The 16,980-nt window shown below is 42.4% G+C and overlaps 1 long non-coding RNA gene across 2 annotated transcripts in view; it reads right to left on the bottom strand.

The window, feature by feature from the left end:
• LOC139076853 (uncharacterized) overlaps positions 1-15,135 on the bottom strand; it is a 55,553-nt gene extending 40,418 nt beyond the window's left edge. For both annotated transcript variants that reach the window (XR_011528870.1, XR_011528869.1), the window contains exons 1-2: positions 15,004-15,135; positions 13,798-13,868 (exon numbers count right to left, since the gene is read on the bottom strand). This is a non-coding gene — a long non-coding RNA (uncharacterized lncRNA). The remainder of the gene's footprint in view (positions 1-13,797; positions 13,869-15,003) is intronic.
• Between the last annotated feature and the right edge of the window lie 1,845 nt (positions 15,136-16,980).

Genomic DNA, 16,980 nt, shown 5'->3' with positions numbered 1-16,980 from the left:
AAGAGCACATTGGCAATAACAGCAGCCACTTCTGCAATCCTGCCTTCTCCAAATTTACTTATGTCCCCCAATTCTTGCACTAACATTTATGAACTTCCTGCAGCACAAGAGTTTCAGCGAGCACAGCTAGGGAAGGAGGGTGAGCTGAGAGGTAGGACAGACGGCTTCACTCTGTCCCTCACCTTGGACTTCAGACCAGTCCTGTAACCCTTCTGCCACCCAGATTCCTCCTCAGTAAAACCATCGTCTTTACACGGCCATTGTGAGGATTAAATAAGATCACTCAGAGTTCCCCTGCCTCAGTCCTTGCTGCAGACTGTCCCTGGAAGGCTGAGCCTGCACCCCGAGTGCCCCCTCTCCCAGCACAAGGGTCGTTTACGCATGCGTCCGCTGCTCCACTGTCCCTCCAACCCCAGGAAGTGACCCTGCTTCTGATGCCAGCTCCCTGTTCCGTCCACTTATCTCTACAAGGAATACTTATTGAGTTCCTGCCTTGTGACAATGAGGACAGTGCTGGAGACATAGTTGTGAACAAGACGGACAGAAGACTGCTGCCCTCATGGAACTTTCTGTCAAGATGGGAGACAGACGATTAAATACGCAGTTATAATTTGGTATGATACTTACTATAAACAACAATATTAACAGCTGATATTTATTGAGTGCTTACTAAGTACTTTGCATATATTAAGTCTTTTAAGTCTCTACCGTCACACAAAGTGGACACTATTATTATATTCAATTTATAGATGTGGAAACTGAGGCAAAGGGAAGTTACAAGAAGTATATGGTAGTCGAGAGCATATAGCAGACGCCTCAAGGATGTGTATTCTGAGACATGAAGGAGGGTAGGCGTCGTCTTCGGTGAAGAAGTGCTGGGTGAGTGCTCCAGGCCGAGAGGGTATTCGGGAGGTGGGGAGAGGAGAGAGAGAATGAGAATGGTGCATTGCAGGACCAGGGAAGCCCCACGGCCAGAGTAGGGTGCTCAAGGTCTGTGTGTGAGTGTGTGGGTGGGTGGGGACTTGGAGTCAGTGGTGGTGATGGGTTACGAGGCAGAGAGGTGAAAACAACAGCTAGATCAAAAGAGCATTTCAACCACTGTAAAGACTTAACTTTGTACTTTAGGCAAACAGAAATCAACAAAGGATTCTGCAAAACAGTGTCAGGATCAGCGGCTCCTGCAGCATTTTAGAGAGCTCCCCTGGCCTCAGTGTGGAGAAGGGATTAGAGGCAGGCAACACTGAAGAATTAGTTTGGATACTGCCACAGTAACCAAGGCAAGAGAAGACGGTGTCTAGACACAGAATAGAGGCAGTGGCAATGAAGAGACAGATGGGCTTGAAAAGCACTTGGAACAAAAAAGACAACTGACTGCTTGTGGTGGGTGTACAGCATCAGAGGTGACACGTGGCTTCTGGCGTGGACAGTGCCATTCACACTGCCAGTAGGGAGGGAGCAGGTCTTGGAGGAAGATGACTTCAGTTTGGGACATGATGCATTTGAGAAATCTGTGGGACATCCAACTGGATGTACCCAGCAGACACTTGGAAATGTGGCTGTGAAGCTTGGGGAGCAATCTAAGCTAAATATGGCCTTTCATTGGGCATAGAACACCATAGACAGCTTTTAGGAAGCAGAAGAAACAGAGAAAACTGCCCACTTGGACACTTCTGGATCCAGACTTAGTTGGCATTCAAGGTGGCAGAGACCAGGGGTCAAGAAACAAAGGTAAGGAACAGAACATTTACAGTCAAGGATCCACCAACTTTCTCTCCCAGTAGAGTAGGGGCTCTCAACGCCTTGCCCACACCTTCTTATGGCTCCTCCGTAACCTTAGCACTCTGATGACCTCTTCCTTGAGCACTTGAGTTCTGCTTCTCCACCTCAGGGCTTTCTCCAGCTCAAGAGTTAATGTTCCCAGGGGAGCCCTCAACCAAGGAGAAAATTCCACTGATAAATATCTCAGCTTCCCATTTCCTCAGTGGACTGCTCTGAAGAAATGAAGGATCTGTCCTACACGATTCAGGCCCCTGAGGGTGAGCCGTTGCCCCCAGTGGTAACCAGGTCACTAACACACGTGTGTTTTGCTTTTTCTCCTTTCATACCCCACTTTCCCCATCCCCTCTCTTTGGCTTCCTGGGATCAATTCCCAAATAATTTACCTGTTCTGATGTCATTGTCTCAGGATTTGCTTTTGGGAAAACCCAAACTAAGATCAAGACACTAGGTTACAATCACTTATTTGCTTCTCTATTTCACGTTTCTTGGATAATATAAAGATGAAAAAGAGTGGAAGGAAAACAATAAAAACTAAACTGATGTTAAGCAGGTGAACCCAGAACATCCTTCTGTGTGAAGAAGCAAGAAAAGAGTGAAAGAATAATTAGGTCTTGTCAAAGGACATCGAAGACAGCTTGAAAGAGCTCCCACTGGCAATGTCTGTGACAATTTGAGGATAAAAAAAAAGATAAACTAAAATTGAAATAAAAAATTTGTATGTCTATGATGACACTAAAAAAATAGGGGAAAATAATGGCATTGACCAGCACTGGAAGTGACTTTCACATTGACTTCTTGATATAAAAACGGTTAACAAAAGACAAAGAATAAAGCACGTGTTGGGAAGTTCTGGATAACGAGTTAATGAGGGCAAGTTCTTCTTTACACAGAATTTCGAGCTAATAAATGAAGCAACTCTAAATGAAAAATAATTCCACTTTGTGTCCCCTAATGGCATAAGTTAATTCAATCAAATCACACTAGATGCTAAACCCATCAGGTGAAAAGTTCAATAAGGAACTGGACATTCACATGGCGCCAGCGTATCGCGTCCCAAATTACCTGTTAATGGTGAACAGGATTTAGAGATATAACAATCAAAGGCAATGCCTGCTGCTTGATTAGATCCTGGTTTAAAGAAAACAGCTATAAAGGGTATTTTGGGGCAAATTAGAGAAATCTAAATATGAGCTTGGTAGCAGGTTCTATCAGGGCACTACTGCTAACTTTGTTAAGGTGTGGTAATGTTTCAGTAATGTTTAGGAGAGAGTCCTGATTTGGGGAGATTCATACAGTAGTATCTAGCAGTGAAGTATCAACCTTCAAATTATTAAGAAAAAACTTATGTAAATATTAACTATTTTGTAAAATATGTTTTATGTTAAAGTTTATTGCAATATTCTTTTTACTTCTCTGTATGTTTGAACATACTCATAGTAAGGTTTTTGGGTTTTATTTCTGCTTTTTCTCCCCAAATCACCCCCGTACATAGTTGTATATCTTAGTTGCAGGTCCTTCTAGTTATGGCATGTGGGACGCCGCCTCAGCATGGCCTGATGAGCCGTGCCATGTCCACACCCAGGATCTGAACTGGCGAAACCCTGGGCCGCCGCAGCGGAGTACGCGAACTCAACCTTTCAACCACAGGGCCGGCCCCCATAGTAAGGTTTTTAAGTTCTGTTTTAAATTACTTTATCATTAAAAAATTACTTAACTTTTGTGAAATCTGAATTTTCAGTTTTCGCTTTCTCTTTCAACTTGATTTGCTTAATTTTATGTTCCTTTGAAGATTTTTTTTTTCCTATGCACGTGGGGTATTGGGCTGACGTTTTGTTTACATGTGTGTTTTAATTTTTCGGTCTAAATTTCGAATTCCTCTTCTGTTTTGGCCCGCTGTGGTCCTGGTGTTCTCTGTTACCGCACTTCTCATTTCAGTTGCTGAGGTTTGTTGACGTGGGGAGGCTGACATGTACTTTTCCCAACTTGCCCTCTCTTCTATTTCCAGGAGGACAACTGCGTGTGTGTTGGGGGAAAAGGCAGCTGAAGGTGCAGGGATGGTGGGGAGTAACCAGGCTTGAATGATATCTGAAAACAAAATAAGTCTTATACGGCAAGTGGACATGTAAATTGCTATAACCTTTCTGGAGGGCAATTTTGAAATATGTCTCAAAAGCTTTACTATTCCACATACTCTTTGATATTCCAATTTATATGAATTTACATTAAGGAAATAATAATGGATAGTGTTCACTGAGGCATGAACATCTTTGTAGTAAGAACCAGAAATCAACCTAAATGTCTAACAATAACTAAATTAGCATACATGTCCTGCTACAGACTGAGTTGTGTCCCCCCAAAACTCAGAGGTTGAATCCCTAACCCCCAATGTGCCTGTGTTTGGAGGCAGGGCCTATAAGGAGGTAATTAAGGTTAAGGGGGGTCATTAGGGTGGGGCCCTAATCCAGTAGGACTGGTGTCCTTCTAAGAAGAAGAAGAGATACCCGGAGTGTGCACGCACAGAGAGAAGGCCATGTGAGGACACAGCAAGCAGGCAGCTGTCTGCAAGCCAAGGAGCGAGGCCCGGCCAGAAACCAACCCTGCCAGCACCTTGATCTTGGACTTCCACCTTCAGAACTGTGAGAAAATAAATTTCTGTTGTCTAAACTGCCCAGCCTGTGGTATTCTGTTATGGCAGCCCTAGCAGACTAGCACATCCCCAGATGGAAGAATGATGATGAGGATGATGCAAACAGATGCCTCCATAGTGCTTACTATGCGCCAGGCAGAGCTCTAAATGTTTGCACATATTAATTGATGTAATCGACGCAGGAACCTCATGAGGAGGGTACTTCTGTTATTTCCATTTTAGAAATGAGGAAAGTGAGTTACACCGAGGTTAGGGTCGTGCAGCTAGGAAGTGGTGGAACCAGGACTTGAACCCAGGTGGTCTGGGTTCAGAGGCAGTGCTCTAAATCACAGATGCCACCCCTCTAAGAAGACATTAAAATTATGAAAAAATGGTTATTTAATTGAAGGTAAAGATGGTATTACATATTACTTTTTTAAGTAGGTTAAAATATGCACAGTGATATATATAATTTCTTATCATCAATACTCATATATATCACTAGTATTTCATATATATGCATATATATACGATATAGGAATATATATATGATATAGGAATATATAAATATATGAAATATTTCCAAAAATTACCTGTAGTTATCTCTGAGTGTCAGAAATAATACTTTTTTCTTTTTTTGGCTATTATGTAGTTTGTACAATAAAGATGTGTTTAGTTTCATTTGAAATGTATTATAACACAGTTGCTTAAAGTTAGAGTGGGATGTTTAAGTAACTAAGGAGCAGCGTAAGGAATAATGTGAAAGAAATTAATCCCTCTAGACGGATGGGAGTAAACATTGAGGACAGTGCTTTGAGGAGCGGGTAGCATTTGAGCGATGATCAAGAAGGCTTAGTCGGAGAGACCAAATGTTGGAATATTGAGCATCAAGGTGGGAACTGAGGCGGGCAACTTGCAGATCTTGGACTTAAATGCGTGTGGTTAATCCTTAATTTGTCACTATTTCTATTGACCAGTTTAGGACTTATGGTTTGGCTAAATCCCTTTACTAAAATCACAAATGCTGCGTGAATTGATGGACAAGGAGACAAGAAAGAATCCTGTAGCCCATGCTCATACTCCCAGACACAGCAAGTAGAGGGACATTTTTATGTGACCCAGGTGAGACACCACGTTAATAACGTTTTTCCACAGCTCAGGAGCTGGCAACCACAGTGGGCAGAGGGACCCTCAGGGCCCAGGAAACCTTTACTGGGGCTGGAGGTTGGGGGGTTGGTGGTGGGAGGGGAGGTTGTCTTGCCTGGGGGCATTTGAGTATTAGAAAATGAAAGAGGAATTTTCCCTGTCAAGGATTAGATGATCGGAGAGAACTAGTCCAGCTGTGCAAGTCACATATCCCCTTGATGCTCAGTTATGGCTATCCGTGAAAATATTACGGGTCAAATCCCACCATGAGGAACTTGAAGGAAGGCACAAGATCTCTCACTGGGCTGGAATTTACTGTAATCAACATCTTCCCAATCTCATTGCCTGTGCTTCTAGGTCATTTCCCTAAGGGCAAGGACTGGACACACAAACACAGCGGGAGCCGCCTTCCATCAAGACAAGGTGGTCGAGGTGGTCCGTCAAAGCCGCCAGGCGCAGCCCCAGGCAGGAACGCACTCTCCTGGAAGCCAGTTCTCTTCCCCACTGACCTTTCCCCTTTAGGTTTTGCTTATTACCTGGGGAGTTGGGCCAATTATAACTCCTTGTAATTTCTTTTAGGAGAATCATATTTTACTCTTTATTTGGGCTACACTAGCGAAAGCCGCTGTGTTACGTTTCCTTTCCAGTTTGCATTATGTCACAGAGTCAGGTGCTAGGTGTTTTCATCATCACCAGCCATAGGACTGCTTAAAGAACACTGATTGTACTGCGATTGTATATCTCTCTCACATACATACATAATATATATGAAAACATTTCAGGATAACAACACCAACAAAGTGCTATTACCACGGGCCATTGGGCAGAGCATAGAGATATTTTCATTGGACTAAATTTTGGGTTTCAGTGGCATTCGTAATAATAGTATTTGTCTTGTAATAATAATGTACAACCCCCCATGGCGTAACAGAAAGTCACATTTCCCTTTGTAGGAACTGAATTGAAAAGACAAATGTGAGGCTCCGGAACTTCCAGAAAACCAAACGCTGCCTGTGTGCATGTCAGTCACCCAAGAAAGTCAGTTCTTGATGGTGAATGTTTAACAGAATTCCAGAGAAGATCAGGGGAGTGTCACCTATTTATTCATTCAACACACTTATTTAGCAGCTACTCTGGGCACGGTGTCATTTTAGGGTCTAGAGATAGAATAATGAATGCAAAAGAGACAAATTGCCACCTGTGTGGGGTTTACATTCTAGTAAATGTACTCTATGCCATGTTAGAGAGATCATAAAGCAAGCAGGGTTAAAGGGAGTTTTTTGGTGGGGTGGGTGAAGTTGTAATTTTAGATGGAATGGAAATTAAAGGATGCCCTCAGAATGTAACTTTTAAACAAACAGCTGAAAAAAAAAAGAGGGGATTAGTAATGAGATTCTCTGGGGGAAGAGAATCCCGGGTAGAGGGAACAGCGAGGGAGGCAGCTCAGTGGTATGAGCACGCCTGATGTATTTACAGAGAAATCAGACCAGTACGGCTGGAGCAGATGACCAAAAAAGAGTCGTAGAAGGGAAGTGAGAGAGGTGACGGGAGCCAGATCACGTGGGGCACTGTAGGTCATCGCTGGAGCTGAGAAGTCTCTGAAGGGCTTTGAGCAAAAGGAGCATGAGGAGCCGTAGTCATTTCCAGGTACAGTGATGGGCAACGCCACACACTATCGGTAGCACTAACCAAGTTCCTTTCTTCTCTGATTACAGTTTGGTGGTGTCTATAAAAGTTCTTTCTAAATAACAAAATATAAAGCTTTTACTAAGGAATTTAGGAGATTATTGTGTCCCAATTCTATTTGAGGCTGAGAACAACCCCTATGTATGCTGCAGTTTTCCTTAAATTGTTGTCAAACCTCAATTGATCAGGTTATCAGAATTCAAACTAGCTAATCCCAGATGTTAAATGGAAACCAGAGGATGTATGGGAGGCACTCATAGTGCATTCATGGAACTGCTTCTTTCCTTTCGGGAACATACCTCATCTTCAGATTATCAGCAAGTGAACCGGGTAATGGTGGAGTGGGGAGGTGAAACCAACCCACAAAAAACAGTTCAAAATCTGGAAAACAATATTTGAACACACACACAACTCTTTGAAGGCTCAGGAGAGTGAGCAAATGCAATCGGAAACTGGAGAGGAGTCTTCCCTTGAAAGAGGAACTATGAAAGATGAGATTAGCAAATTGGTAATGTTTTGTCTCAAAGTACCATGAAATCCACAAGAGGCTCAGGTGACAAAACCACAGCCTTATGGGTTTGTGGGTGGAAGAATAACCAGAGTCAGGGGGAAGTCATGGAAGGGAGGGAGCCACAGACAGACTGGGACCCCAAATCCACAGAGAACACCTAACCAGACCCTAGGCTGTAGACTAAAGGCTGAGACCCTAAACCTACGAGACCATCTAACCAGGCTGTAGGCTGCAGACTAAGGGCTGAGACCCTAAATCTATGAGACCATCTAACCAGGCCCTAGGCTTTAGACTGAAGGCTGAGACCTTAAATCTATGAGACCATCTAACCAGGCCCTAGGCTGTAGACTAAGGGCTGAGACCCTAAATCTATGAGACCATCTAACCAGGTCCTAGGCTGTAGACTGAAGGCTGAGACCTCAAATCTACAGAGAACACCTAACCAGTCCCCAGGCTGCAGACTAAAGCAATCATTTTTAGGGGACACCCTAAGGGGATCCAGAAAGAATAACTAGCATCTAGAAGCCGAAAAACTGAGCAGAGATTTCAGTTGCTGTTCTACACAAAGAAGAAAGAATTTGGAGTGTGAGTCCAGCCAAATTAACTGCATTATAGAACACATTTCACTTTCCTGAGGAAGAAAATAGAATCCAGGGTCTCTACAACATATCATTTATGATGTTCAGTTTCACTAAATATGTGAAGTCACTAAACGTGAAGAAGCAGGCAAATGTGACTCTCAGGTTCTTTGTGACACCAAATGAGGTATTTTTTTTCCCCAACACCAAATATATGATGCCTTTTCCCACAGCAGTTCTCCAGTTCTCAGACCCTAACCATCCGGAGTTACTGCAGACTCCACAGTTAAGGGGCTCAGTCTCACCAGCCGACCCCAACTTCAGATGCCAGCAGCAAGTCCGCATCACCCATACTTCTGACTCGCCAGCTCTCAATCAGTTGGATCATTCTTCAAAATGACTTATAGTACTCAGGAAAACACTTTACTTCCTATTACCAATTTATGGTAAAGGGTACAACATGGAAATAGCTACGTGGAAGAGATACACAGGATGAGTTATTAGGGGTCGGGGCACAGAGTTTCCCCAGGCTCTCTGGATGTACCACCCTCCCAGCACTTTCATGTGCTCACCCACTCAGGAGCTCTCCGAACCCTATGGTTTAGGCTTTTTATGGAGATTTCATTACACAGGCATGACTGATTAAATCACTGGCTATTGTTGATTGAACTCAATCTCTAGCCCTCTCCATTCCCCAGAGGCCAGAGGGCGGGGCTGAAAGTCCCAATCCTGTAATCATGGCTTGTCTCTCTGGTGATGGGTCCCTATTCTGGAGCTCTCAAGGAGGCCACAGGCAAGAGTCATCTCATTAGCCATCTCACTCTTACCGCTCACCAGATTCCAACCGTTTTAGGAGCTCTGTGCCAGGAACTGAGGACGAAGACCAAATTTTTTTTATTATATCTCAGTAACCTATACCAAGAAAAAAAGCATTTACCGGAAACCAACCTTAAAATGGTCCAAATTTTGTAATTAAATAGACAAAGATTTTGATGTAGACACAATAAATATGGTCAAGGAGTTAAAGGGAGATATATGCAAATGAAGTGAACAGATGGAAATCTCATGAGAAACAGAAACTATTAAACAGAGCCAAAGGGAACATTTAGAGCTCAAAAGTACAATGACTGAAATTTCAAAATTATAGTGTGGACTTAAGAGAACAATTGGAGATAGCAGAAGAAAAGAGCTGGGAAACTTGAATGTGGATCCAAAAAATGATGCAATCTAAGGAACAGAGGAAAAAACAAGTTTGAAGAAAAATGAAAAAAAGCCTTAACGACCTGTGGGACAATATCAAAAAATTCATCATATGTGTAACTGGAGTTCCAAAGAGAGAGAAGAGAGAATGGGACAGAAAAAGTGCCTGAGGAATTAATGGCCTAAAACTTCCCAAATTTGATTAAAGACCTTAACTTACAGATCCAAGAAGTTCAACAAACTCAAAGCAGGATAAATGCAAAGGAAATCAGACAAGGGTACATCATAGTCAAACTTCTGAAAATCTGATGACCATGACATGATCTTGAAAGCAGGCCAAAAGAAATGGTGCATTACATACAAGAGAACAATAGTAAGAATAATTTCAGACTTCTCAAAAGAAACAATGGAGGCCAGAAGACAACAGTACAACATTGTTAAAGTACTGGAAAGCAAAAACTGTTAACCCAGAATTCTATACCCAGTGAAAATATCTTTCAAAATTAAAAGCTAAAATAAAACACTTTAAAATGAATAAAAACTGAGCGCATTTGTTGCCAGCAGACTTGCACTGGAAGATACACTGAAGAAAGTTCTACTGGCTGAAGAGAAATGACATGTGAATCTAAATGAAAAATGAAGATTTCTAGAAGCAGAAAATATGTAGATCAATCTAAAATTATATATATATGTATCAGCATATATAGTACTTTCAGACAAAACACCATATATGTATTATGCATATGTATTTTGCCTGTGTCTATATATATACACACACACACTCTCTCTATATATATAGTGGATTATTGTTATTTACTGTAGTTACGTTCTATACAGTAGCCGTGAACACTGAATTAGCGAATACTGAATCATTGCTCCTAGCAGAAATAGAGGATTAGCTTCCTGTGAGCCTCTGGTCGCAACTTTTTCATCAAGCAATCAATACATAACTTTCTTTAATGTATGTTTCTGTTTAAAGACAGAATATTTAATATACATTGTTGATTCGTTAACGTTGATCTCAGCCAACAGCTTTATAACTCATGCGTGAATGAGGTTTATTTAACATATTTTTTTCTTACAGCCTTCTTGTGCTTAAGAACACTACACAGAACTTTAGTCCTACACTTGGGGTCATTTTAAACAGCAAAAAGCCAAAAATGTGGCACCACATACTGTAAAAAGGCCACTTGTTTACTGTGTGAGAGCTGAAACAAGAACGCAAAGCAGCTCCTTTCCCCTTTCAGCTGAGAACGTTCATGTCAAGTGATTCAACTGTCTCGCCTCTCCGAGTATGTCTGCAAATGACCGTGAAAGAGCCGCGATCCTGATTTGGGGGTTACAAATAAATTCCAGTGAGTAGAGCTAAGTCCAACCATATCAATATGCACATTAAATCTAAGTGACTAAGCACTTCGCTAGAAGCCAGAGATTGACAAAACGATTCTTTATAAAAGCAAGCTCTACCTCTATACTGTCTACGAAAGACACACTTTAATACACAAAAATACAAATAAGTTGAATGTAAAATGATGAAAAAAGTTCTATCATGCAAATACTGCTCAACTGACAGCTCGAGTGGCTATATTAATATGAGACACAATAAACTTCAAGACAAGGAGTATTATTTAGAGATAAAGTGTAATATTTCATATATAATAAAAGGGTTCATTCATCAGGAAGATACAACAATTTTAAATGTGTATGGGCTTAATTTGACTTCAAAATACATAAAGCCAAAACTTATAGAACTAAAGGGAGTGACAGACAAATGCACAATGATTTCTCAGTAATTGTTAGAACAACTAGACCAAAGATTCAGTAAAGATGAAGAAGACTGGATCACTGTTAACCATCCTGACTTCAGTACCTTTGTGGAAGACTACCCCTACCAACTGCAGGATGCACGTCCGTTTCCAAGAGACATGAGACGTTCACCAGAATACACCATAGGCTGGGCTCATAAAAGGTCTCAATATACTTCAAATGATTGAAATCTTATAGATAGGTTCTCTGATCACAAGGACTTTACATTAGAAATCAATAACAATAAGCTATCTAGAAAAGCCATAAATATTTGGAAATATAAGAATAAATTTCTATACAACGCATGGATCAAAGAAGAAACCACAAGAAAAGTATAAATAATTTTTATTTGAATGATAATGAAAATACGACATACCAAAAAGTTGTGTGATGCAGCTAAAGTACCACTTAGAGTGATACGTGAGATTTTAAATGCTACGTTAGAAGAGAAGAAAGATCTGATTTCAATGATCTTTAAGATGCTAGGAAAAGATGGGCAAAATATATCCTCAGTGAGCAGAAGAAGGAAATTAATAAAGAGCAGATATCAGCAAAATAGAAAGAAGAAAAATAGAAAAAATGAAAAGGCAAAGACAATTCCTTGAAAATATCAATAAAATCAACAGTCCCATAATAAAACTGATTAAGGGTGACAAATTGAAATGGCAAGCAATAGGATATATTGAAGTATATGAGGAAGTCATTTGGTATAAACCTAATTCGGCCTGACTTTGTTTTTTCCAAAAGGGCCTGACTGTGGCCATTGAGCACGCATTGTATATCTGCTTAGACATTTTGAGATAAAGGTGCAACTTCCCTCCCCCTCCCAATGTTGGCATCTCCTTAAAGATTAAGCATCTTTCCTTAGGCTGGGAACTGATTGCAGCGCTCATCTGTGACCGCCCAGCTCAAGGCAACAGACCTGCCACCCTGTGGGTTCACCGAGAAGCAGCTGTTTCCATCAATCGCTGTGCTGACAGAGCAGCCTCGTAACTATTGTAAAAGGGACATTTCAGTCATATGTGAAACATACTCTTTGAGGGTATATAACCACCCTGTACACCCCCACTTCTTTGGAGTGCTCTGTTCCTTTGTGGAAAGACTCTCCCGGGTTATAATCCTCCGATTTCAGCTCAGAATAAACTCACCCAAATTTTCATTTATAGATTGGTTATGGATTATTTTCATCGACAAGGGGGAAAAAGAGAAAACACAAATTACCAATATCAGGAATAAGTAAAGTCTTGTAGCACAAGGTCAGTACATAAAAATCAATTATATTTCTATACACTAGAAACAAACAATTGGACTTTCAAAATTAATTTCATTTATAATAGCATCAGAAAACGTAAAATACTTAGAGATAAATATAACACAAGGTGAGCAAAACCTCTGTACTGAAAACTACTAAATCGTTGAGAGAAATTAAAGAAGACCTAAATAATTGGAGATACATCAATTTATAGATTGAAAAACTCAGTATTGTTAAGATACCGCTTCTCCTCAAATTAATCTATAGATTCATTTAGGACGGCCCTGTGGCCGAGTGGTTAAGTTCACATGCTCTGCTTTGGTGGCCCAGGGTTTCGCCGGCTCAGATCCTGGGTGCAGACATGGCACCACTCCTCAGGCTGTGCTGAGGTGGCATCCCACATGCCACAACTAGAAGGACCCACAACTAAAAATATACAGCTATGTACCGGGGGGCTTTGGGAGAGGAGAAGAAGAAGAAAAAAAGAAGAATGGCAACAGATGTTAGCTCAGGTGCCAATCTTTAAAAAACAAACCTATAGATTCAATGCAATCAAAATCATAATGTCACCAGACTTTTTCATAGAAATTGAAAAGCTGATCTCCAAATTTGTACAAAATGCAAATGGCTTAGAATAGCTAAACAATTTTGAAAAAGAGAACCAAGGACTTACATATACTATCTACCTTCAAAAGTCACTACAAAGCTACAGTAATCAATGCAATGAGGAACTGGCATAAGGATAAACAGACAGATCAATAGATAGGAATGGAGGATCACAAATAGACCCACGCTTATGTGGTCAATTAATTTTTGACAAAAATGTCAAAGCAATTCAGTGGGGGCATGGAAGTGTTTCCACCAATGGTGCTGGGACAAATGGACATCCATGTGGAAAGATAAAAAGAATCTCAATGCTTTCCTCATCGCATACCAAAAGATTAATTTTAGATGACATTAGACCCTAGCACGCCTCTTAGGAAAGCTCTCAAAGATGTGGGTGTCCCTGGGAATGGAGCCCCAGCAAGTTTTCTCGGGAAAGGCATTAAAGTGTTGGGATTAAGTCACTTAGGGACTTCAAAGTGTCTGCTTTCTGAGGAATTTCATCCGAAATAAGGGCACTCATGGAGTGGGGCAACCCAGGACATGACCTGCCCCAGCTGTTGCTTTCTTTGAATTTCCTCTGTGGCAGCTGCCACCACAACCTACTCACCTGAGGGCCAGGGTGTGGGGTTGATTTCTGGTCTTGGACCTCTACAGGCTCCTGTGTTCTTTACCAGGATCCTGGGATGATAGAAAGGGATTTTGTCTTGTCAAAGCAATTTCTTAACATTCTTCGGGCTTCCCCTAAGAGATTTTTCCGGGAAAATGAAGGATGAGGATTCTTCTGTTGACACGACTTGAGGGCACAGTTAGTAGCTGCTTCCAAGCTCAGGGTTCTTGCCTGTCCTCTGCCCCCAGACCCCAGACCTGGTCCTCTGGAAATGGAATGCCACCTGCAGCCCCCACCCTTCCATCTTTCCATGTAGTCCTTGCATGGTAATAATGTGACTAGAACTAGATAAGGGGACATAAATGGCTAATGTCACAATGTGTGATGCACAGTTTGGGGACAAAATCAGCTATTGCCAAAGCCACTCCCCTTAGGGTCCCTGGAGACAGTGAGAGGGAGAGGGAGGGAACGAAGAAGTAGAGAGAGATCGGAGGGTAAAAGGACAGAGAAAGACTCCATCCAGCAGTCTGGCAAAGCGAGTCTTAATTATATTCGTTCACAGTACGAAAGGTTTAGACACGCACTCAGAGTTAGCAGAGCAGAGAAACTGTCCCTCCCCCCACAGTGGGAGGAACTCTTAGCTTTCCAGGGGCCCTCGCTTCTCTCTGAAACAGTGTGGTAAGAAGAGTCTGCAATGCAGGAGGGGAAAGCCGAAAAGCAATTCTTTCATGGACACATTCCTCGCAACGCTCACAAGTCCCTAAAAGCAGGGAAGCCTCCCCAGTTACGAGGACGGAGATTTGCCTTTTTCTTAACACATTCATCTGTCTTTTCACATCGTATCAGCAAGTAGGACTTGTGTAGTTTCATTTGGCTCGAAACCATAATTCGCTTTTTAAAGCAAGACGTCTTTGAGTTCATCCCTTTGCCGTCTGCTCCTCCCCCACCCCCATTAAAACCCCAAAGACCTCAGTTAAAATTAAGTTTTCTTTTCTAAGAAGGCTGAGGGAACCAGAGAAAGAAAGGACCTAGGAGGAGGGGCTAGACACCAGAAAAAGCAAAGAAGATTGCTTAAAACCAGATCGAAATCTGTCTATCTCGCTTCCTCTCTTTTCGTCCCCCTGCCAAGTAAACCTTCTCCTGATTACAGTAAACACCTTCTTAACAGATCAAAAGGAGCGGTTTCCCAGGGAGTTGCTTACTCACAAACTTCATTATGGTAGTGCCTCATCATGCGTAGCTGAGCCTGCCCCCTCGCCGCCTCGCTTTGATCTGCCACTGTGGCCTTGCGTCTGTTCCCGCAGTTCGTCTACATTTTGTTGGCGTCACACTTTTTCAGGATTTATCCCTCAGGTTTGTGAACAGCCCAGTAGAATTAGAAGAGCCAGCCTAGAGACAGATTTTTCTCCCAACACTCTTAAAAAATGTATATTTTGAAATGTCAGTAACAATGCAGATATTTAACTCTTTCTTCCCCCCTGCCCCCATGAAGTCATCCTTTCTACTCCCCTCCATGAGACTTGCCCCGTGGTAGATCTCTTTTTCACTGTAGCTCTCATGTCTGCAATGCAGGTTTCTTGCAGAGCATTATTTATTGTTAATGGTATAATAATTTATAGTGTGCCAGCCTCCTAAACTTCACAGTGCTGTACAGATGCATCACAAGGAGAGTCGGGCCACCTGACTCTGCAGTGAATGAAGCCACCAGACCTGTAAGAAACCACCTCCAAAAAGAGAGTCATTCTGCCAGTGTGGTCCCCCAGGACTCCCCGGGCTGGCATCAGTACCAGTGGTAGAGACTGAGGACAAGTGACTGAGACTCTAATTTGTGATGATATAACTTGACCTTTGGGAAGGCAGTGTTTGATCTGATTTCTGCAAATGACTTACCTGGGAGTACCTCTCTGCGGTTCAGTGTCCTACTCAATAAAATGGATGGTTTCGTTTTACCATCTGCCTGCATCCCCCAGTCACCAATTGCCCAGCTCAGCCTCCTAAATGCCTTTTCTCAACTCTCAGTCTCCTTGATCTCTCTGCCGCCTTTGGAACTACTGACGGTCCTCTCCTCGAAACCTTCAAAACTCTGTCCCCTCCTGGCTTCTCTAATGCTAGCCTCCCCGTCTCCTCCCCTCTTGGCCATCCATTTATTCTGTCAACACTTCAAGTTAGGCTGTCCATTTTCTGGTCCTCTTTCCTGTTCCTCCATGACTGTTAGCAGAATTCAATCCTCTGCTAATAATAAGGATGAGCAGGTAAATTCCTATATATATGCTCGCTGTTCTATAATTCCAATGTTTTCATATTATCTTCTCATACCTCACAGAACCCACGACAAAGGCGGGACGCCTCACCACATCTCATTGTCATGACTTATTTCACGTTCTGCTTCTGTAGACAGTGTGTTCTTGGAGGGCAAGGACCGGATCTGTCTTAGCTCCCTTCCTAACCAGCCGGCCCAGCGTAGGAGCTGAAGGAACAGAGGAGAACGATCAGCCTTCTCTTACGAAGACTCTGTGTTTCACAGATAACCCAGATGTGTAGAGAGATAAGCCCACCGTCACAGCATAGGCATGCCAAACCTCCTCTAGGTCTCTGAATCCAAGTCCATTTGTCTTTTCACTACACTAAATTGTAAAATACAGCAAAACCTATATTGCTCTCTGTCACACAACATAAATAACAGCCAGGCTTCATAAAATCATGAGAGGGGAACTGGAGAATTTCTCTACTGTCTCCCAGATTTACCTGATCGTAAACGTCTCTTGAAGTATCTGGAAATAATGCAGGTTTGTACACCCCAGCCTCGTTCTTCCACAGCAATATGCAGGGGAAGGCCTAGGAAAGCGGACGTTTAACCAGCTTCTCCCTCTGCCATTCCATCCGCGTGACTTCTCTGGGGCTGCTGGACCGACTGCACCTCCAAGGTGGAGATGAAAGCTGTGGACCAAAGGGCTCCACTTTGCAGCAGAGAAACGGGAAGAGAGAACCCACGCTACAGCTGCAGGTGATTCTCATCTACAGGGAAATTTAGGAAACATGATTCCAAACCAGTGGCTCTTAAACTGTAATCTCAGGACCATCAGCATCACCTAGGAACTTGTCAGAAGTGCCAACGCCCAGGCTCAACCCCAGACCTATGGAATCAAAATTGACGCCACACTGAATCTGGAGTTGAAGGGGTGC

Source organism: Equus przewalskii, chromosome 17 (assembly GCF_037783145.1).
Source record: "Equus przewalskii isolate Varuska chromosome 17, EquPr2, whole genome shotgun sequence".
NCBI lineage: Eukaryota > Metazoa > Chordata > Mammalia > Perissodactyla > Equidae > Equus > Equus przewalskii.
Note: the sequence above shows the minus strand (reverse complement) of the source record. Positions and strands in the feature narration are given on the sequence as shown.